The following is an 18626-nucleotide window of genomic DNA, read 5'->3' as shown; positions in this document are numbered from 1 at the left end:
CACTGCAAGGTGGAGAAAACCTTCCATCCTACATGGGGAAAAGTGATGGGAAATGCTGGCTGCTGTGGGGTGTGGGATGCTCTCATGGAGGTATCCAAAACAAAAGGTTGTGCTCACTGGCCTCAGAGGTTCCATCCTCCCACCTCTCCCACCAAGCTCAGCTGGAAAACCCACTGTATTTCAGGCAGCAGCAGATCAATGGGATGTCCTTGCCCACCCCATATCCCCTGCTTTCTGGAGCTGGGCTGGGGGTGGAGGACACCAGGCTGGAGCTGCAAAACAATCCCTTAAAGGATTGAAATAAATGAAAACACCAAGATCAAGCAGATAATGAACAAAGGTGGATTGGGACACAGCCAAAAGAAATGTCAGGGGACAGAGGTGCTGGTTTTGGTTAAAATAATTTAATGAAAGAAGGAACAAAATATCCTAAAGTACTTTAAATATATATATATATACTTGATGTGTGTGTATGTCATCACACATCCAGGCATCAATTACAGAAAGTTTTCTAAATAAGAGCAAGGAGTGGGGAAAACCATCCCATTGTGTAGCACCTACATCAGCTGGTCCTAATGACACTACCTGCCCTCAACAGTAATTCTGCTGCAGTGGGGCCACAGCACAAGCATTGTCTTTGCTGAGATAACTCATCAAAACCCCTGAGGAATTTCACACCACCTTCCCTGCCAGTTAACAGGGCAAATAATGGGGCTCACATGCCTCTAGATTTGGCTCTGTGGGCAGCAGATATAAATTAATTTCATTTTTCTTCTGCTGACTGTGAATAAACGGGGATTGCAGATTCACAGAGTAGTCTGAGTTGGAATTAAGCATTGGAAAAGCAGACAGAGAGGGAAGGGAAGGGATGTGCTGCCACCACAGGAGCCAGCTGCTCACTGAGCTGGCTCAAAAGCAGGGGCTGTGGTCCAGGTAATGACAATGGCCATCACTTGGCCCCAGCACTCCAACACAACTCTGGTACTCTCCACCTTCTCCCCTCTGGCTGGGGCTGAAGCAGAACCTGTGGCTGTCCCCAGGGGTGTCCCACTTGACTGACCTTGGCTGGGACAGGGGGACAGGGACCAGTGGATAGCCACTGCCCTGGTGTGAAACAAAATGGAACTGTACTGAGGCTGGGGAGCAAAGGCTGGGCTGCTCCAAGGGAAAGAGGTGACAAAAACAACCACAGGATGCAATTCCCTGAGGAACTGATGCATTTTGCAGATACTTAATAGCAATGTTTAATCAGCTCCTCAAAATGATAGGATTACAGAATATTTAATCCTCCTTCCAGTTCTTGTCTCTGGAGGATCCTTGAGAGCTGGTGGTGGCAAGGGCTGGCTTTGAGGAGCATAATGTTTGCAGGAGGTGCTCCAGTTCAGGACCCCTGGGTCTCTGTGCTAGAGGACAGTCAAGAGCAGCTTTCAGGCATATCCAGGTACAAAAAAGGAGGCTTGTCCTTTGCTTCCTGTTTCCTGGCTAGTGCCCTGAGGGTCTGGCCAAGCTGCTCTGAAGGGCATGAGCAGCTGCCCAGCTCCACCAGTCACAGGGGCAGAGCAGATCCTGGGTGTGAAGAACTGGGGGATGCTCCTGCAGCTCTTGGCAAGTCACCACAAGTCTCAGACTACCTTATATGAAGCAGTTGCTTGGGCCAAAAACGTTTTCCAGAAGAGGGCACTGGAAAAGCATTTGTTAGTAGGAGACTGTGGCCATATCTTCCTGATATTTCTCCTCCTCACTTTCTGTCCATGCAGGGCCCTTGCTGCTGTGGAGGGACAGGGGATGGGGAGGACTCTCTGACTCCCTATAGCTGTCAGTATCTCCTACAGCTTGCAGTACAGCAGGAGCAGCCTGGTGGGCCCTCACCCTGCTGAATGATGGGTGTCCTAGGTCTTACAGACCCCTGAATTTGGGAGGAGCTGGAGCCAAGCCCCAGGTTCCTTGAGCTTTTGCCAGGTGGGGAGAGCTGCCCAGTGGGAGAGAGATGAAGTGGCCAGCACCACCACAGCAGCTGGAGAAAACCTCAAGGCAATGCCTGGCATTTCTCAGCTGCTTTCCTTCGCTCTGAGCCTATCCAGGGTCTTTGTGCTTCTCAAGAAATTAAGCCCTGTCACAGCTCATGGGGGCTCCACTTTATGGATGAAAAAGTGACTCAGAGGAAGATTCAGTGAGTTACCAAGGATTGCAGAGAGTAAATTCCTGATAGGGGTGTGCTGAGATGTGGGGCCGTGTGAGGTGGAGGTACCGTGTGGGCTGTGGGATGCAGGATATGCATGGGGGAATCTCATGGGGCTACCTCCAGCTCTCTTGAGGCAGCAGCTCTTCGTTACCTTTCAGTCCATTGACACAGAGAAAAGAAAACCTACAGATCGTCCCAGTCATCCAACAAAGACTGTTAGAGAAAACAATGTTTCCAGGATACATGTTTCATCATCTTTTATTACACATTTTCTAGGCATTTGAATACAGTTACTTGCAACTCAGTACTATAATGTGATGTCGCATCCTTTTGAGTCAGAGCATCCAGCTTGAGAGCCAGTGTCTGGCAGCACATCCACACAGGGATGGAGAGCAAGAACAAATTCTTCCTCTGCACACAAAAAACCCCCAAACAACCTAAACAAAAGGAAGAAAACCATCCTGGGAAAAACTACCTCTGACAACTAAAATAACTCCTTACAACGGCTAAATTGAAGGAGACAGAGTAACCAAAATTCCTGTGAAGTGACTGGAAAGCTTGGCTTTGCAGCTCAACTCCAGAAATGCTTATGAATCTGTTTTCTGATTTGCCTTTTTTGGGCTTAGTAGCCCAGTTAAAAATTAGTTCAAAACCTCACATGCCATGAGGTGAAGCACATAACTCTGACATTACTGCACCAGTTTTGTGCCTGAGCCTTGTCTAATCCTTCACAGTTACAGATTCGAGACAGATATATAAGAAAAATAAATTTTGAAACTCAGTGCTCTCATATTCATATTGTTAAATATACTTGATACATCAAGATGTTTGATTATCATCATCCTCAGTAAGATCTTGGCACCAACCAGAAGTGAGCCAAATAATGAGATTTGACTCTAACATTGTTATAGTTAATTCATGGATTCTGTAGGCAATATAAGATGGTATAGCAGAGTTTAAGCACTTTGTATTTTAATAGACTCCTCATCTTGCTCTCGACAAAGACAATGTCATATTCAGGGAATGATTGAGTTGTAATGTTCCCTACACACTACCCACTCCAAACAGCCAAAAAGCAACACCTCATATTGAAAACCTCACCTTTTAGATATGACTGGAGTTTAATTTGGGATTAGTTTAATCTGGTGAAGAGCAGTTTAAGAGGTGATTATCTCAACGGTAGCTACAAAGATGATGTAAAATTCTCAGCATTGTCAGACATTATAGGGAAGAGCAATGGCCATAAATTGTGCCACTGGCAGTTCTGGTTGGATATCGGAGAAACTTCTTCTCCAGGAGAGTAGTGCAACCTTGAGACAGAGGTAGGGTGGTCATCCTTGGAGGTTTTCAAACTTCAGCAAGAAAAAGCCATGGCTGACCTGCTCTGGTGCCTGCTTTGGGTGTGAGGTTGGGCAGGAGACTTCTTTTACAGCTGGTATTTCTGGTACTGTATTCTGCACTCAGATAAGCCCATGGGTGATGCAAACAAACCTCATGACATTTTTTTTACTCAGTCCTCTAGTGGTGTGAGTTGAGGAGTCTGCATGCCAGAGATGTGGCAAGGAAGGCACAGAGACATGTTGGCATGGAAGATGGGCGGCCACTTCTCCCAGGACCCCTCTTCCTGTCTGTTGCACAGCCCCTGTGTTGGACCAGTGCTTCAGACAAGGACATTGACCAGGATGGTCAAACACCTTTGCAGGCAGGGGATAGGAAGTGTGGCGCTTCAAGCCTGTGCAAGGGGGAAGGAAAAATTAGAGAGCTGTCTTTGGGAGAGGGTCATGGGTCTGCCAAGACTGTGCAGCTGTGGCCTGGCTCCCTGCAAGGGGTAGTCCTTTGGCAACTTGTGCCTGAAAACCTTTGCTTGCCAAATCACACAGGGGAAAGGGCCAAGGAGTCACATCTTATGTGTCAGGAATGACATTCAATCCTATATCCATTAGTGGGCTTTTACCTCCCTTGTTCTCTAACAGGTTAAATAAGCCTCTGAAAACCTGAGTTTTGGAAGGGTCAGAATTCAGATCCAGATTTTGTCATCCGTTCAGTCATTTCATTAATAAGATGGAATAACTACTGGCAGCAAGTAATGGTTTTATGGAGTGAGACAGAAAGTTGTGTGTCTTAATGTGAAGCCTGGAGGCATACAATGGTCTTTTCCTAAACAAATTGAATCCTACAATTGTGCCATTGATGGGACCTGCCTGAAATCAAGGGCAGCTCTATGCATGAAGTGGTAGAGGAGTAGGAAGGATCAGGCCTTCAGAGGTACATTTTCATCATAATGTTTGAAGATTTACGTGTATAACTACGCAACTCAGGGTGAGACTGTGCCTCTAAGGCAAAATATATGAGCTCATATAAAGAATTTATCATGATAATAACAATTTGCATTTCTATAGAACCTTTAATCTTAGGATCTCAAAGTGCTTAACAAACACAAATTAATTAATCCTCACAACTCTCCTGCAAGGTAGACATGTATAATGGAGAGTCGCTAGCAGCTAGCTTTCCATTATAAGTCTCATTTTAACTACCTCCTAACTTTGCCAAAACTAAACCAATACACACAAAAATTTCACAAGAATGATCTTGTCCTGGGGTAGGATCTTTTTAGAAATTGTGGAGCAAATAGGATAAGATAGTTTAAGATAAGTAGGTTAAATGGGGAAACCAGAAAGACATCTCTGAATGAATTAATGCACATAGTCCATTAGTCCAGAGGGGAGGGAAATACAGAATTGGGACAGACACATGCTTCTCCATAACTTGCTGGAATTGAAATTCCAAGGTGATAAATGATTATTCATTATCCATTCTATTATTTACAAAACTGGTCAACTAGACGAGTTCAGGAGGTGATCTGCTTTTTTAAATGGAAGAATCCTTTACCAAGAGCTTCACTCATCCCCAGATATGAAGAGGAAATCACTGGGAGTGACATATTTCCTCCTTTGGAGAGTTATTCTGTAAAACCTTAGGGAAAAGGCTGGATGAGCAGACCCAGCCATGGTCTGGTGTTGTAGCTGGAATATTACCTTTAAAGGGAAGATGTCAAATCCATCTTGAGAGCCAGTGTCTGGCAGCATGCCCACACAGGGATGGAGAGCAAGAACAAATTCTTCCTCTGCACGCAAAAAAAAAAAAATCCCAAACAACCTAAACAAAAGGAAGAAAACCATCCTGGGAAAAACCACCTCTGACAACTCAGAGCTGCTTAGACCTGAGGCCCAAGGCGTGGAGGAGAGAGCCAAAGTCTTTCCTGTTCCCTTCCTTCCAAAACAGGAGGGTGAGGTGTAGGTGGACAATAGGGTGGAGGCTTGTCCCTTGGCCTCCGATTGGGGTTTGCTCTGGCAGGCTTACATGGATAGCAAATTACTGCCACTCCCAGGAGGAAGGAGGAGGACAGGGGATTATGACTCAGGTGTTTGTAGGGTGGTACAGCCTCCAGGGATGCTTCCTTAGCCAGGTGCCCTATGCCTGCTCTGGAGCGACTCTGAGCACCTCGTCCCCATGGAGGCAATCGGTGCAGCCCTGTGCCTCGTGCTGCTTCACAGCTACACCTCTGCCCTCCCCCGGGCGTGCGGGATGACTCAAACACTCTGTGTCCCTGTCACTGCTCTGTGTCCCTGTCACTGCTCCGTGTCCCTGTCACTGCTCCGTGTCCCTGTCACTCACTCGTGCCCATGTCCCGCTGTTGGTGCACAACTGCCTGGCTCAGCAGGTGCTGTGCTTTGGTGACTCTTCTTAAGTTGTGCTTGAGAAAAATAAAGTCTGAAAATAACTCAGAAAGGTTGTGTAAAATCTGTGATGAGCTGGTTGCTGGAGCATTTTTCAAAAGTATGTGGTTTGGATGTACAGAAGGTAGTACCTGCAATGCTGAAAACTTTTGATATAGAGCCATCAGGGAGATCCAGTGGTAATTTTTTATTAAAAAATGGGATTTTACTCAAAATGGGGAGTGGGACAGGCTCTGCTTCTAGTACAGTCCTTTGGATATAGACAAGAGGAAGAATCTTCTTTGCACAATCCATCAAAGAAGGGAGAAGGGAGGTAGAAAAGAAAGTACAGTTTGCCTTTTGCAGGCGTGTGGGTCCCCTGGCCCAAGCAGACCTGGAACACTGCAGGGACCATGCAGGCAGCCCTCAACAAAGCCAGCAGCACTGTCTGCTGCCAGAGCAGAGCCCGGGCTCCTGGCCAGGGTCAACCCGGGGCGCCCCAGATCAGCACTGCCTCCCTTTCACCGCTGGAAGATTGCACAGATCAACCCATTGATATTGAAAAGAGCTCCGGAGGTGCAGAGATAAGAATTATTTATGACTAAACAAAATAGAACCAATGGTAATTGTTTCACAGCAGTTCATAGTCCAGTGCCAGGACTTGGTTGTTATCAGGCCACACATTCAGCCAAATTCTGGGCATGTTTTCTTCTGCTGTGATCAAATGACCTTGTCCTTGCAAAGGCAGGTAACATTTAGCCTTTGTTTTCATTGCATTTGTAGCTGTGCAACAGGTACAGCACGTGGCCTGTTGTTATCAGCCTTGTTACAATGCTGTTACCAGGAGAGAGTGGAACTGCACTTCACTGTGAGACCAAAGTATTTTGTATTCTGAGGAATGAAGACCTTGAGTACTCTGCTCCTATCCATGTCAAATTGTAGCTTGCCCTTCAGACAACCTTTTGGGTTTCAACAGGATGAGAAGATAATCTAAATATTCACTCGTAATGACTCTAAACCATCCTTCGATGGTTGCCTAATTTTTCACATGCATGTGCTATTTCATAAAAAAAAGGCATGAAGAATAAAAACCAGAATAAAAATGAAACATGGGTTATTCTCTACTAGTCCTTCTGGTCAGAATTGCATTCCCCTGTGAAGCTGCACACATCTGGCCTGGGGCAGTGGCCTTCACTGCATGCTATTGTCAACAAGTGCTGGGAATTCCGCCTCAGACACAGAGTGGCACAGGAGGAGAAATGCCTTGAGTTTTAATCCATGAGTACTAACATACTGAAGCAAAAAGTATGAGAGAATTGATCAGAATAGGCAGCTTGTTCTGTACAGGTAAATCATACTGCAGTTATCCAGTTGCTGTTATTTTCTTGAGTCTTTCCATGGGTGACAACAAATTAAACTGATTACTGTGATATAGTAAAGCCTTGGATTTACCTTTAACTTTTTCTTTAACCTGAGAGCATTTTGAGAGTTTTCTTCCCAATCCAACCTCCTGCTCAAAGTTGGCTGAGGTCTGGTGCTAGAGTATTTTGTTAGAGGTTTAGTTTTTCCTGTCCCCAAACCATCAGATGAATGCCCTGATCACAAGGCCAGAGTCAGACTTTCTCCTTCCTGCTTTCCCTGCTCTCACGTTTGGCTGCTCAGTGACTCAGCCTCATGCAGCACCTGGGTGTTCCCAGGTGAGATAGCAATAGCAGAGATCTGTCATGGCACAGCATCAAAGTTCTCCTTCACAACTTCTCCACTTGGCTGGTGTGCAGGAGGAGAACACTGTGCTGTCACTACCCATGTAACTTCTGAGGAGTCTCCAAAATTAACTCATCTTGGCTTCAAGTCCCCTGCACAGATGGACTCTTAGCACTATAGAAAAGTGAGAGCTCTCCAAACTGGATATGGACATCCAAACAGCTGTCAGACCAAGTATGGATATGCCCAGTGAATTTACCTGCATGTAGGGTTGGTTACCCAGTCCAGAAACCAGGCAGACAGGATTGCTGGCTACAAGGCAAGTGGCTTTCACAACCCATGTCCCAACTTTGGGGGCATCTCATTAGGTTGGATGCCTTTCAGTGTGCATAAATGCACAGCAACTTCAATACACAGCAGCTCTCTGCAGGTGGATTGTGAGAATCCTTTGTGCACTTTACATTTGCCTACATTAAGATTTGTATTAATTGACACTAATGGTAGTATGTGTGTGCAGAATTATATTAATAACTCCATTATTTTCTCTATTATAAGTATCATGTTTCTTAAACATTTCCTGCGTGGAAGTTGCAGTATTTAAAAGATAATTGTGATAGATTTTATCAGGAGAATTACAGTATAATGAAGGTCCAGGAAGGAAAACCATATCAGAAACACACAGGGAAAATCGCCAGATCAGCCTGTGCTGTAGGTGAAATCAATGGTAATAATGCTGATACCCTCCATTGTGAAATAAAAAAAGGCAATTAGGGAGACTGTGATGATGTTTGGATTACTTTCACAACGGAAGACATTAATTCAAGGACATTTCCACGGCCAAAGACAGCAACACTTCATGATGATTCATGACCAGCGGCTGATTTGCAGTGTCCTTGGTGGAAGCAGAGCAGACTGGGTGAATTTCTTGTCATGACTCTGGCTGCTCTGGACTTGCAATAGGAGCATGCTGGTTAGTTCTGCTTCCACCTTCCCCCACAGAGCCATTGCCAGAGGTAACACAGCAGTGGGGAGATGAGGTTTCTCAGATGAAGTACTTCACACAGGATGTTTGGGAGGCTTCAGAGTATGTTGAGTGCATGTTTCTTTCAGTAATTTATCTACTATACCATCAGGCATGGGCAGACAAAAATTGCCCTACCACAAACCCAGCTTTAAATCTTGTCTACACAAGGACCTATGTGTCAAGGTTTAACCCCCAACAGCTGCCAAGCCCCACACAGCTTCTCACTCCCTCGCCCATCAGCAGGATTGGGGAGGGAATCAGAAAGGTGAAAGCTGGAAAACTCCTGGGCTGAGATAAAGGCAATTAAGTCTGTGTATGCAAGCAAAGCAACGAGGAATTAAATCACCACTTCCCAAGGTCAGGTGTTCAGCCATCTCTAGGTGAGCAGGGACCCATCACAAATAACAGTGACTTGGGAAGAAAAACACCATCACCTCAAAGATCCCTTTCATCCTTCTTCCCCCCACTTTATTATACTGAGTATAATGTCCTATGGTATGGAATGTCCCTTTGGTCAGTTTGGGTCACCTGTTCTGGCTGTCTCTCTGACTAACTTCTCATGTACTCCCACTGCCCTTGCCAGTGTGGTAGTAGAAAAGCAGAAAAACCTTTGCTTCTGCATAAGCCCTCCTCAGCAAAAACAAAAACATCTCTATATTATCAACTCTGTGTTCAGCACAAATCCAAAACACAGCCCCATACCAGCCACTGCAAAGAAAATTAACCCTACCCCAGCCAAAAGCAGCACATCATGCTAGCCTGGCAGCCAGGGTAATGCTGAAGGCACACCTCATCATTATTTCAGAAAGAAAGAGAGGGCACACAGAATGAGGGTGGGAATCAGGAGCTGAGCTCTGTTTCATTCTCTGTTGTTGAATGAGTAGAAACCAGGCACAAATGATCAGGCTCTAGTTCTTTCCCCAGACTTTAGATTTCTGACAGCAAGGCACCACAGGACTCATGGGTAGCAGGGAGTCACAGAGGGGACTTGTCCCTTCCGGAAATGGACTCAGATCTCCCTGCATGTGCATATTTTGCTGTCTTCCTTCACTGACGGCAGAAGGATCCTAGACGCCTAAAGCTAGAAGGAACAGCTTGGCCTTTGTCTTTTTTTCCCTGCCATAAAGGGAGGATAATGATGATGACCTTTTTAAAGAGCTTCTGACATCCACAGATAAAAAATAAAACTTGCAAGGGATTATTATTGTTGTTATATATCTTTGAACAGAGGCAGCAATGACGTTTCTATGACATTTTATAATCCACATGAAATGCCATAATAAAGATAATGACACGTACAATGGACAAAGTATGCTTAGTTGTGGTATTTGGCACTGATCATTTGGCCTATTCCTTTTCCTATGTATTTTATGCAGAAGAAAAAGAAGAAAAAACATTAGCAGACACCTCTTGCAAATCCTGCTAAATTCAAAACTCTGCTGAATTGAATGCATACAGAACTTTTTCAGGCTTTAGAGAAAATACACAAGCTATTTTAGAAACATATATTTGAAAATGGAATTGTTGATCTCTGTGGATGGCACCGTTACTACACTGATAAGAACACTGACCTCCCTGAAGCTGACCCTCCTGCAGGAGCTGGGTGTGCTCAGCTGCATGATTCTGGTTCTTGACTCTAGGTATGATGTTTTGCCATCTGCCTTTGAGTGGGTTGGGCACTGCAGAGGTCTCTCAGGAACAGTTAGCCTGGGCTCTGCTTTGCCTTGTGTCTCCTTCCCTTGTGCACACCAAGCAGATACTGACATTAGAAAGGACCTGAAGTGTCAGACCAGTGATCCACACAGGCAGGGTCTGAGGACAGCAGCAGGAGATGCAATTGAAGGAGAGCATATGAGCATGGTCACCTTCCTGGTCAACTGCCACATCCAGGCCTGCAACACCATCCAGCCATTTTAGTATCCATCTATGGACCTCTCACCATGAGTTCATCAAACCCCTTTTGGACCCTGTGGCCAGGACCCCTATAGCACTCTGTGACAGCACAAGAAATGGGTCTGTGGATTAAACATGGTAAAACCCTGGCACAGGTTTCCCAGTGAGATGGTAGGTGTCCCATCCCTGGAATCATTCAAGGTCAGGTTGGATGAGTTTCTGAGCAACTTGATCTAGTTAATCTCCCCATTCATTGCAAAGGGATTGGATTAGATGACCTTTAAAGGTCTCTTCTAACCCAAACAATTCTGGGATTCTATTATTGGTCCATGGCTACTAATGATATGGTTTCACTTTTCATTCCTTTTGTAAGAGTTTTTATTGGCTATCTTCACTCCCTCATTTTTCAGAGCAAGCTTAGCCAGGCTGATTTAAGTGGTCAAGTGAACCATGATGTAACCAGATCCTGAGATCCATTGCAACCGAGTCCATTAATGAGGCTGAATGTTGTACATGGCCACCAATTCTGTGGCTGGAAAGAAGGCACTACAAAATGTCAATATGACACATCCCCATTTAGTAATAAAAAGGAATAAAAATTTTCTTTCCCCAAGAGTATTTGGCAAAAGTTTTCAGGAAATAGAAGGCAGAGGGACACCACTGGATGAACTAAATATGAAATTTAATATTCATATGACAGGCTCAGTAATACTGATTTTTGGTATTTCATGGCCAGAACATATCAGAAAAAAAAATTGAGGTTAAATATTGCAAGAGAAGCTCTCATGAAAATCATTGTCATGAAAATCATTGTCTAAGACAAAAACTTTGATTTAAAATCAAAAACAGTTAAATAAATAAAGTTAAAGTTAATCCTGTCTTAAACACTGAGTCCTAGTCTTAACCTAATCTATGTTTGGATTTATGTATCTGGCCCACCTCCAGCCACAGCAAGACTTGGAAAGAGGCAGCCCACTGCTGTATGGAATGAAACATTCCAAAGGTTTGGCAAACAAGCACTTCACCACCAGACATTCTGGAAACCATACTAAAACTTCTCCACTCATGGAACCAGACAGTCAAGAATGAGGGTAGGGGGAGCACAAAAAGGAATGAACCTTTCCTCTGCAGAAGCATCAGCAACACCTGCACTGGCAAAAAAAATTGGGCTGTGGGTTTTTTGGTCCTGAGGCCAACAGAAGGCAAAACAACTCAAGTCTCTGAAAGAGATAGTCAGGTTGACATTGAGAGATGTGCTGTTGGTGGCCCTTGACCCATACTATCCCCTGGGCTGGGCCTGGCCACTGTTTGGGACGTTACTGGATGTCTCTTCCAAAGCCACTCCAGGGACTGTGCCAACTGCATGGGCAATAATATGCTAAAGCCCAAGAAGGCAACTGCAATTCTTAAGTGTGACTCAGATAAAACATTTGACCCTCCCATAGCTCACCTCTCAAGTGCTCAGCTGCTTGTGAGAAGGTTTGTGGGAAAAGGAGAAACAAAAGGATACTGGCGCTTTTGCTTCTTCCTAAAGTCTTCTTCCTGCTGGGATAGCTGATAAAAATGCCTTTGCAGTTGCTCATCCCCAGAGCTGCAGGAATCCTGGGCACGAGGGTGAGCCACCATGAGGCTGCTGGAGGGAGGTTTGGGTCTGTGTACATGTTACAACATTTCTGGCTGCAAAGCTACTCTGGGAAATGCTGTCCTAGTTAAAGTCATGGCTCCATTGTGCACCAGCACTGTTGCTTTCTGCCTTTTTAGATGAGCCAACATGAATGTCTCTTAGGTGATCCACAGGGACTGAAAGAAAAAAAAAAAAAGCAACCTTTCTTTGGAAGAAACGAGGTAGCTGGTTGAAGCCATCTTTCATTTTTCTAATCTTTCATTTTTCTGTTTGGAGATCACAGTGCAATATCTGCTGTGAACAAATTAATCCTCCATTTCTAGAAATTATCTAATATATCATTTCATCTTTCAGTCTTGTTGTGTCCCCAAGAGCTTTTGGTATGTTATGAGTAGTGGGTAACTCATTTCAGTGCAGCTCATCTGAGCACTACTGGTGTCAGTGACTAGAAAAGCAGCAGCCTCCTGACACCCACCCATGATTTTTACCTCAGAATCACAGAATCACCACAGCTGGAAGGAACCTTCTAGATTATCTAGTACTGTAAACCCAGCACCACCATATCCCCAAGTAGTGCCAAGTCCAGACTCCACTTGAACATTTCCAGAGATGGTGACTCCACCACTGCCCTGGGCAACTTATTCCAATGCCTGAACCCTATTTCAGTGGAAAAAAAAAATCCAAATATCTAGTCTGAACCTCTCCAGGCATGATTTAAGGCCATTTCCTCTCATTCTTTTACTTGAGATTTGGCAGAAGAGACCAACTCCCACCTCACCAACCTCCTTTCAGGTAGTTGATGAGAGTGGTAAGGTCCCCCCCCGGGTCTCCTCTTCTCCAGAATAAAAAACCCCAGTTCTCTCAGCTGCTCCCCATAGGACTTGCTTCCCAGATCCTTCACCAGCTTCATTGCCCTTCTTTGGACATGAAGGCTTTCACTGAGATGCATCCTGCCCTCATACATGGACACCAGCTATAGAGCCATGGTCTTGGTGCAGAAAAGGCCTTCCTCACATGTTCAAATTTAACCTACAGTTCAAGTCCTGCAAGCTACTGTTCTTTAGCATACTTGTGACTGCTGGTTTGAACTGGGGCCTGAGATCTGAGCCTAAAAGACACTGGAGAAGGTCACCTTCACAATGGCTTCATCAGTCTTTGAAACCTTCCTTGCTGTCCAGTCTGCTGAGTCAGAATCAAATTAACCAAAGCAGATTCTTCAGAGGTGTCAGAGTAAGCATGCACCAGTGGGGTGGTTCGAGTTGTATTTTTGGATGGACACTTCTTTCCAACTCCTCCTGCCTGCAATCTGACAGGAGCTCTGAATTCCCCTTGGTCTGGTGGCCAGAACTACAGGGAAGGTCCTGCATCTGTGCAAATCCCTTCATACTGCCAGGGGATCTCCCTGGAGTATGGCTGTACACATGCACAAATCCAGGTGCCAAATTCGGACTGTGCATTGCACTCCCCACAGTTCAGGGACCTTGTCATTGGGGAATTCTGTTTCCCACCCAAACATCTGCAGGATCAGGGCCCTTAAAGTGCAGGGGAGATTAGGATCTGGTTCTGTGTGGTATTGCTTAGAGGGCTGTGCCCAACTCAAATTGCACCTACCGTTTTGAGCTATGCACTTACCAAAGGGAAATGCCTGTCTTGAAATGAGCTCATGCTGCTCCACTGTGTTCTGTGCCTGTCAGCACTTTTGTGGGCTCTCGTGTTCACAGATATATGAATTATCCCTTGGCAGATGGCTGGTTTCACCCTCTTCTATTCACATATGTGCTTAAAGTGAATATAAAATTGTATCTTTTCATTCATAGTATTCTTATTTAGGTGGATAAGAAAAGAGGGTCCTATGTAGGCACGTTGTCAGCCCCAACAAATTATTCTGCAGGGCAGGATCAATGAAAAGGGACTAGGTGATCTTCTGGGGTCCTTCCAGCCTTATAATTCTCTGAAAAGACTAAGGACAAAGCTGATCTCATGGCAGGTTAAGTAATCACAGTGTTTCTATTATATTGACTCCTAATTGTGTAAATTAGACATCTCTTAATACTTATTTTTCATATTCCATGTAAAAAAAAAAAGGCACAAATATGATCTTTGTACACAGATGTCTGTAGGTAAAGGCAAACGCAATCAGTAAATTGAAATCCTACCACTTCTTAATTCTGCTTCTGTGTATGACTTGATCAAGGATAATTCACTTGTTTTACTTACCAAAGGCTATAAATTATAAATTTAATATTTACTTACTGTGGTGGTTTGACAGGAAATGTGTTTTTTGGGATGCTGTGTTTTTGGCCAATGGATATTCAGGCTTTAATATTGGCATTTAACCTGGCCATTGGGACATGGACACGCCTCTGAGAACACGGGGTTAAAAGCAGAGCTCTCCCCTGGGAGGGCCCTTTTGGGTTTCCGGTGGGAAAGAGTTCGGGTCTCTCCCCCGGCCCAGCTGCTGGCTGGGCAGGGGGAGGGGAAAGCCATGTGGCCGAGAGAGGTAGGCCTGAGCCCGGGGTGGAAGGGTGGAAGAGAGAGAGAGAGAGAGACACCGGGAGGCATCGGGCAGCCCCCCTGAGAGACACAGAGAGAGAGAGAGAGAAAGAGCCGCTGCCTGAGACTGTAACCTTGAAGCTTGATAAACATGGGCCTGTGCCGGCAGCACAGCTGGGACGGAGAAGAGGGGGGGGTTCAGCCGGCCGCTTGTAGGAGCTTTTAACCCCTTTTTGGAAAATGAGAACTTCACAGAACATTGACCTTTCCTAGAAGATAGAGTGGAAGATGAGGAAGAAATGGGCCAGTGTGAGAGAGGTCTGGGCAAGCGAGAGATACTAGAAGAGTAGAGAAGAATCCTAGTGGGAAGAGATGATGGAGTGGCTTTTGCTGGACTCTTTTTGTATAGCCATGGACAGAACCAAGAGGGTTCAGTGTTGATGCCCCTCGGCCCCAGGGGGTGAAAAATATGGGGGGGACAGGTGTCCCAAAGGAGAGATTGTGGGGACAGGTGTCCCAAAGGAGAGACTGTGCCTTTTTTTGGATCGGGACAGAGCATCCTTAAAAGACAACCCTAGAAGCAGTTCTGGTCCATGTTCAGTGGTGAGAGCACTGGACATGAAAAGGAAGAAGTCACGACCGCAGATGTACTCCAGGCGGTGCCACGAGTGACACAGAAACACACGAGGCTTCGACTGTGTTTCCAGGGGAAGCCCATGGTACAAGAAGGACTCCTCTCCTCTTGATGAACTGAGGATTGATTGTCTAAAAGGTGCTGCTGGACCGAGAGTTGGTGATTTGAGGATCAAATGTATTGTGTTGAAATTTGGTGGGGGGAGGAGGAAATGCATTTGTGAGGTTCTCATTTTCCCAGTGTGTGTGTTTCATTTTATCTGTAGTTGTAGAGTAGTTAATAAAGTTCTAGTTCTTTTTTTCCCTAAGTAAGAGCCTGCTTTGCTTATTCCTGGTCACATCTCACAGCAGAAACCAGGGAGAAGGTATTTTCATGGGGGCACTGGCATTGTGCCAGTGTTAAACCATGACACTTACGTATTTATTTGCGTTTATAAGGCGGGATCACTTCTGGAGCCTGGATTTGCCTCCCAGTTTGGCTGTAGCCTGACTTTATGCGACCTGAGCATTCTCCCCCTGTGTGCCCAGCTCCCCTCAGGGCTGTGGAGGAACTAAGCTTTTTCCCTCCATGCAGAACACGCTGCCCCACCCTAGGCTGGCACCCCTGCTTGTGAATGGACAGGATTCACAGAGGCAGGACACTCTGGCAGTGACAAGAAGTAGTAGAAACAAGTGCATAAAGCAATAGAATCATTGAGGTTGGAAAAGACCTCTAAAATCCTCAAGTCCAACCATTAACTTCACACTACCAGGTCCACCAATAAACCACACCCCCAAGCACCACATCTGTGCAACTTCTCAATAATACCTGAAGGGATGGTGATTCTACCTCTTATGTGGGTAGCCGGTTCTAAAGCTTGGCCACCCTTTCCATGAAGAAATTTTTCTTAATATCCAATTTAATCTCCCCTTGTGCAACTTTAGACCACTTCCTCTTTTCTTACACTTGCTGCCTGTGAAAGAAGACTGACCCTCACCTGGCTACAACCTCCTTTCAGGTAATTCTAGAGAGTGGTAAGAACCTCCCTGAGCATTCTTTCCTCCAAACTAAATCATCCCAGCTCCTGCAGCCTCTCCAGTGGGTCTGCAGCCTTCCTCTGGGTCCTACAGAGTGCAGGTTGTGCAGTGGCATAGGGTCCCTTTGCTGGCAGGAAGGGAGCCCAGCTGGCCCCGAGGCGCATGGGCAGACCGCACAGCACAGCACGCAGTGTCCTGCCGAGCCCATTAAATTGGCTAACAGGGGAAAACAACCCTTTCAAACATGAGGCACTAATGAGAGATTAATCCACCCAAGAGAACAGTCATAAACTAAAATGGCTTATAAAATAAAACACATCATTAAGTACAATTGAGGTACTAAGTAATAAAGTTTGGAATACAGGATGAAATTTCTTCCTGTGTACAGGGTCAGTGACTACCCCTTTGCTCCATACTGGGATTGGCAAATGGACCAGGAGGAGTTTTTGACTTGGTCAGAGGACTTCATAGTCCCAAGTGTCCCTCGGGACAGTGATGACCACTCTCTTGTCACTGAGTTTTGACACAACACCCACTCTGCTAAAAATTCTGTTTGCAACAACATGAGCAGGTCTCTGGTGAATAACTGGCCAGAGCACCATTTTCTGCCAGGGTGCAGTCCATGGTGCCTCTTCAGGGGATCAGGGTGCAGAGAAGGTGATTGTACAGTTGTAGTGTCCAACAAAAGCAGCCTCACATAGACAGACACCCCCAGTCATGTTACTGGTGATGATGTATTTGGCAGTGAGAACCCAGCTGAGCTATGGGAAGCTAAGTCAGCTGTGCTGGAAAGGTGTTAGCAGATGACACCACTTGTAAATCCAAGCAAACTGGTGAAGTCATTGAGACCTCTTGGGTGAACACTCCTGCAACCCTCCAGCTTTTAGAGCTGTATGCTAGATAAGAGCTGTATGTGTTTGACTGGTTCTTGCTATAGACATGTATTTACCCTTCCCTAATTCTATTCAAATTTTTTTTTCAACACTCTTCAGGCAAGTAGGCAAAAGACCAAAATGGCTACGCCTTGCAAGATAAAATAAATCTGACTTCTTTTTTTTTTTTTTTTCTTAAAAGATTTCTATCCTGAGTTCTATGTGCCCTGGAAAACATTAAAAACAGAGAGTGGGATTTTCAGAAGAGTTATGAACTGCTTGTCAAGTTGCAACCAATGACATCTGCTTGAGATTTTTGCCTTCTGCTTGTGATTCCTTATGTCTCACCTGATTTTAGAAGCAAACACACAGTGACCCACCATGGATAAACTCCTCCAAAATTCTCCAGACCTCAGAATAACGATAAAGTTAGAGAACACAGGAAATCTCACTTCATAAAACTAGACATTCAGCAAGGAACTGTCCCTACCTCCATCACTGAGTGTTTGTGGTATCTTTTGTGCGGGCTCTACATCACCTCCTTTCCCAAAAATTATGGGCTTTGCATCAGGCTAAAGGGCAGAACACGGGGCTCACGAGATATGAGTGAAGAAAAGGGATGGGTGCTCCCTCACACACCTTCCTCTTTTGAGTGGAAATTTTAATTGATGGACACTGTTTGATGGATCATCTTGACAGGGAGGAGAAGCAAGGCAGAATGCAGTTATGAATCAGCTGGCAGGTCTGTGAATGCAAAAAGGGTGGAATATTGTGAGTCATCATCAAATCTATTTCTCAGCTCTTCTGCAATCAATCTTTTTGTCTCTTGCAGGCTCGACAATGACTCATTCTTTGACATGCCTTTATAGAGCTGCTAAGTGCACAGCTTGCCAGCCTCCCTGGTGCTGCTCGGACTATCTGCTGCACAGTGCCAGCAGAGGTTGAAAAATGCAACACCTGATTGCTTCAGGATCACTTCAAGAAAAAAAGCAAATTGCTCCTGTGGTGATGTAGGTAGGGAACATGGTGGCACAAGGACTTGAATAGCACTTGGTGCAATTCTAATGGATTTCTAAAATTTTCATAAAGCATCGTCTCCTTGAGCACAGCAGAGAGAAAGATGATGAGTGCTGAATCCTCCAAGGTCTGTGGCCCAAGAGGCTCTGCCTCCCTCTCTGCAAGGTCTTGTTGTCCACCTCTGAACTCTGGGCCCTTTGCACCAACTGTGTTTTGCCACCCTCCCAGATTCTGGCTGAGCTCTGCCCAGGCACTGCCATGCTTCAGGTTGTGCCTTTCATTGATACAGTGTGTTCTGGGCTGTGCTCCTTTGGCCCATCCTTAAAGAAGTCTGCTTGGCATTGGCAGTAGTGCTAAACAGGTCTGAGATTGCAAATGGCCCTGATTGCAACATTAATCATAATAGACACACATTCAGTACAGACTTCTCTGGACTGGAGCTAATCTGAGA

This window comes from Agelaius tricolor, unplaced genomic scaffold, assembly GCF_023055355.1.
Source record: "Agelaius tricolor isolate 1412-34295 unplaced genomic scaffold, bAgeTri1.0.p SCAF_1, whole genome shotgun sequence".
In the NCBI taxonomy this organism is placed as follows: Eukaryota; Metazoa; Chordata; class Aves; order Passeriformes; family Icteridae; genus Agelaius; species Agelaius tricolor.
Note: the sequence above shows the minus strand (reverse complement) of the source record.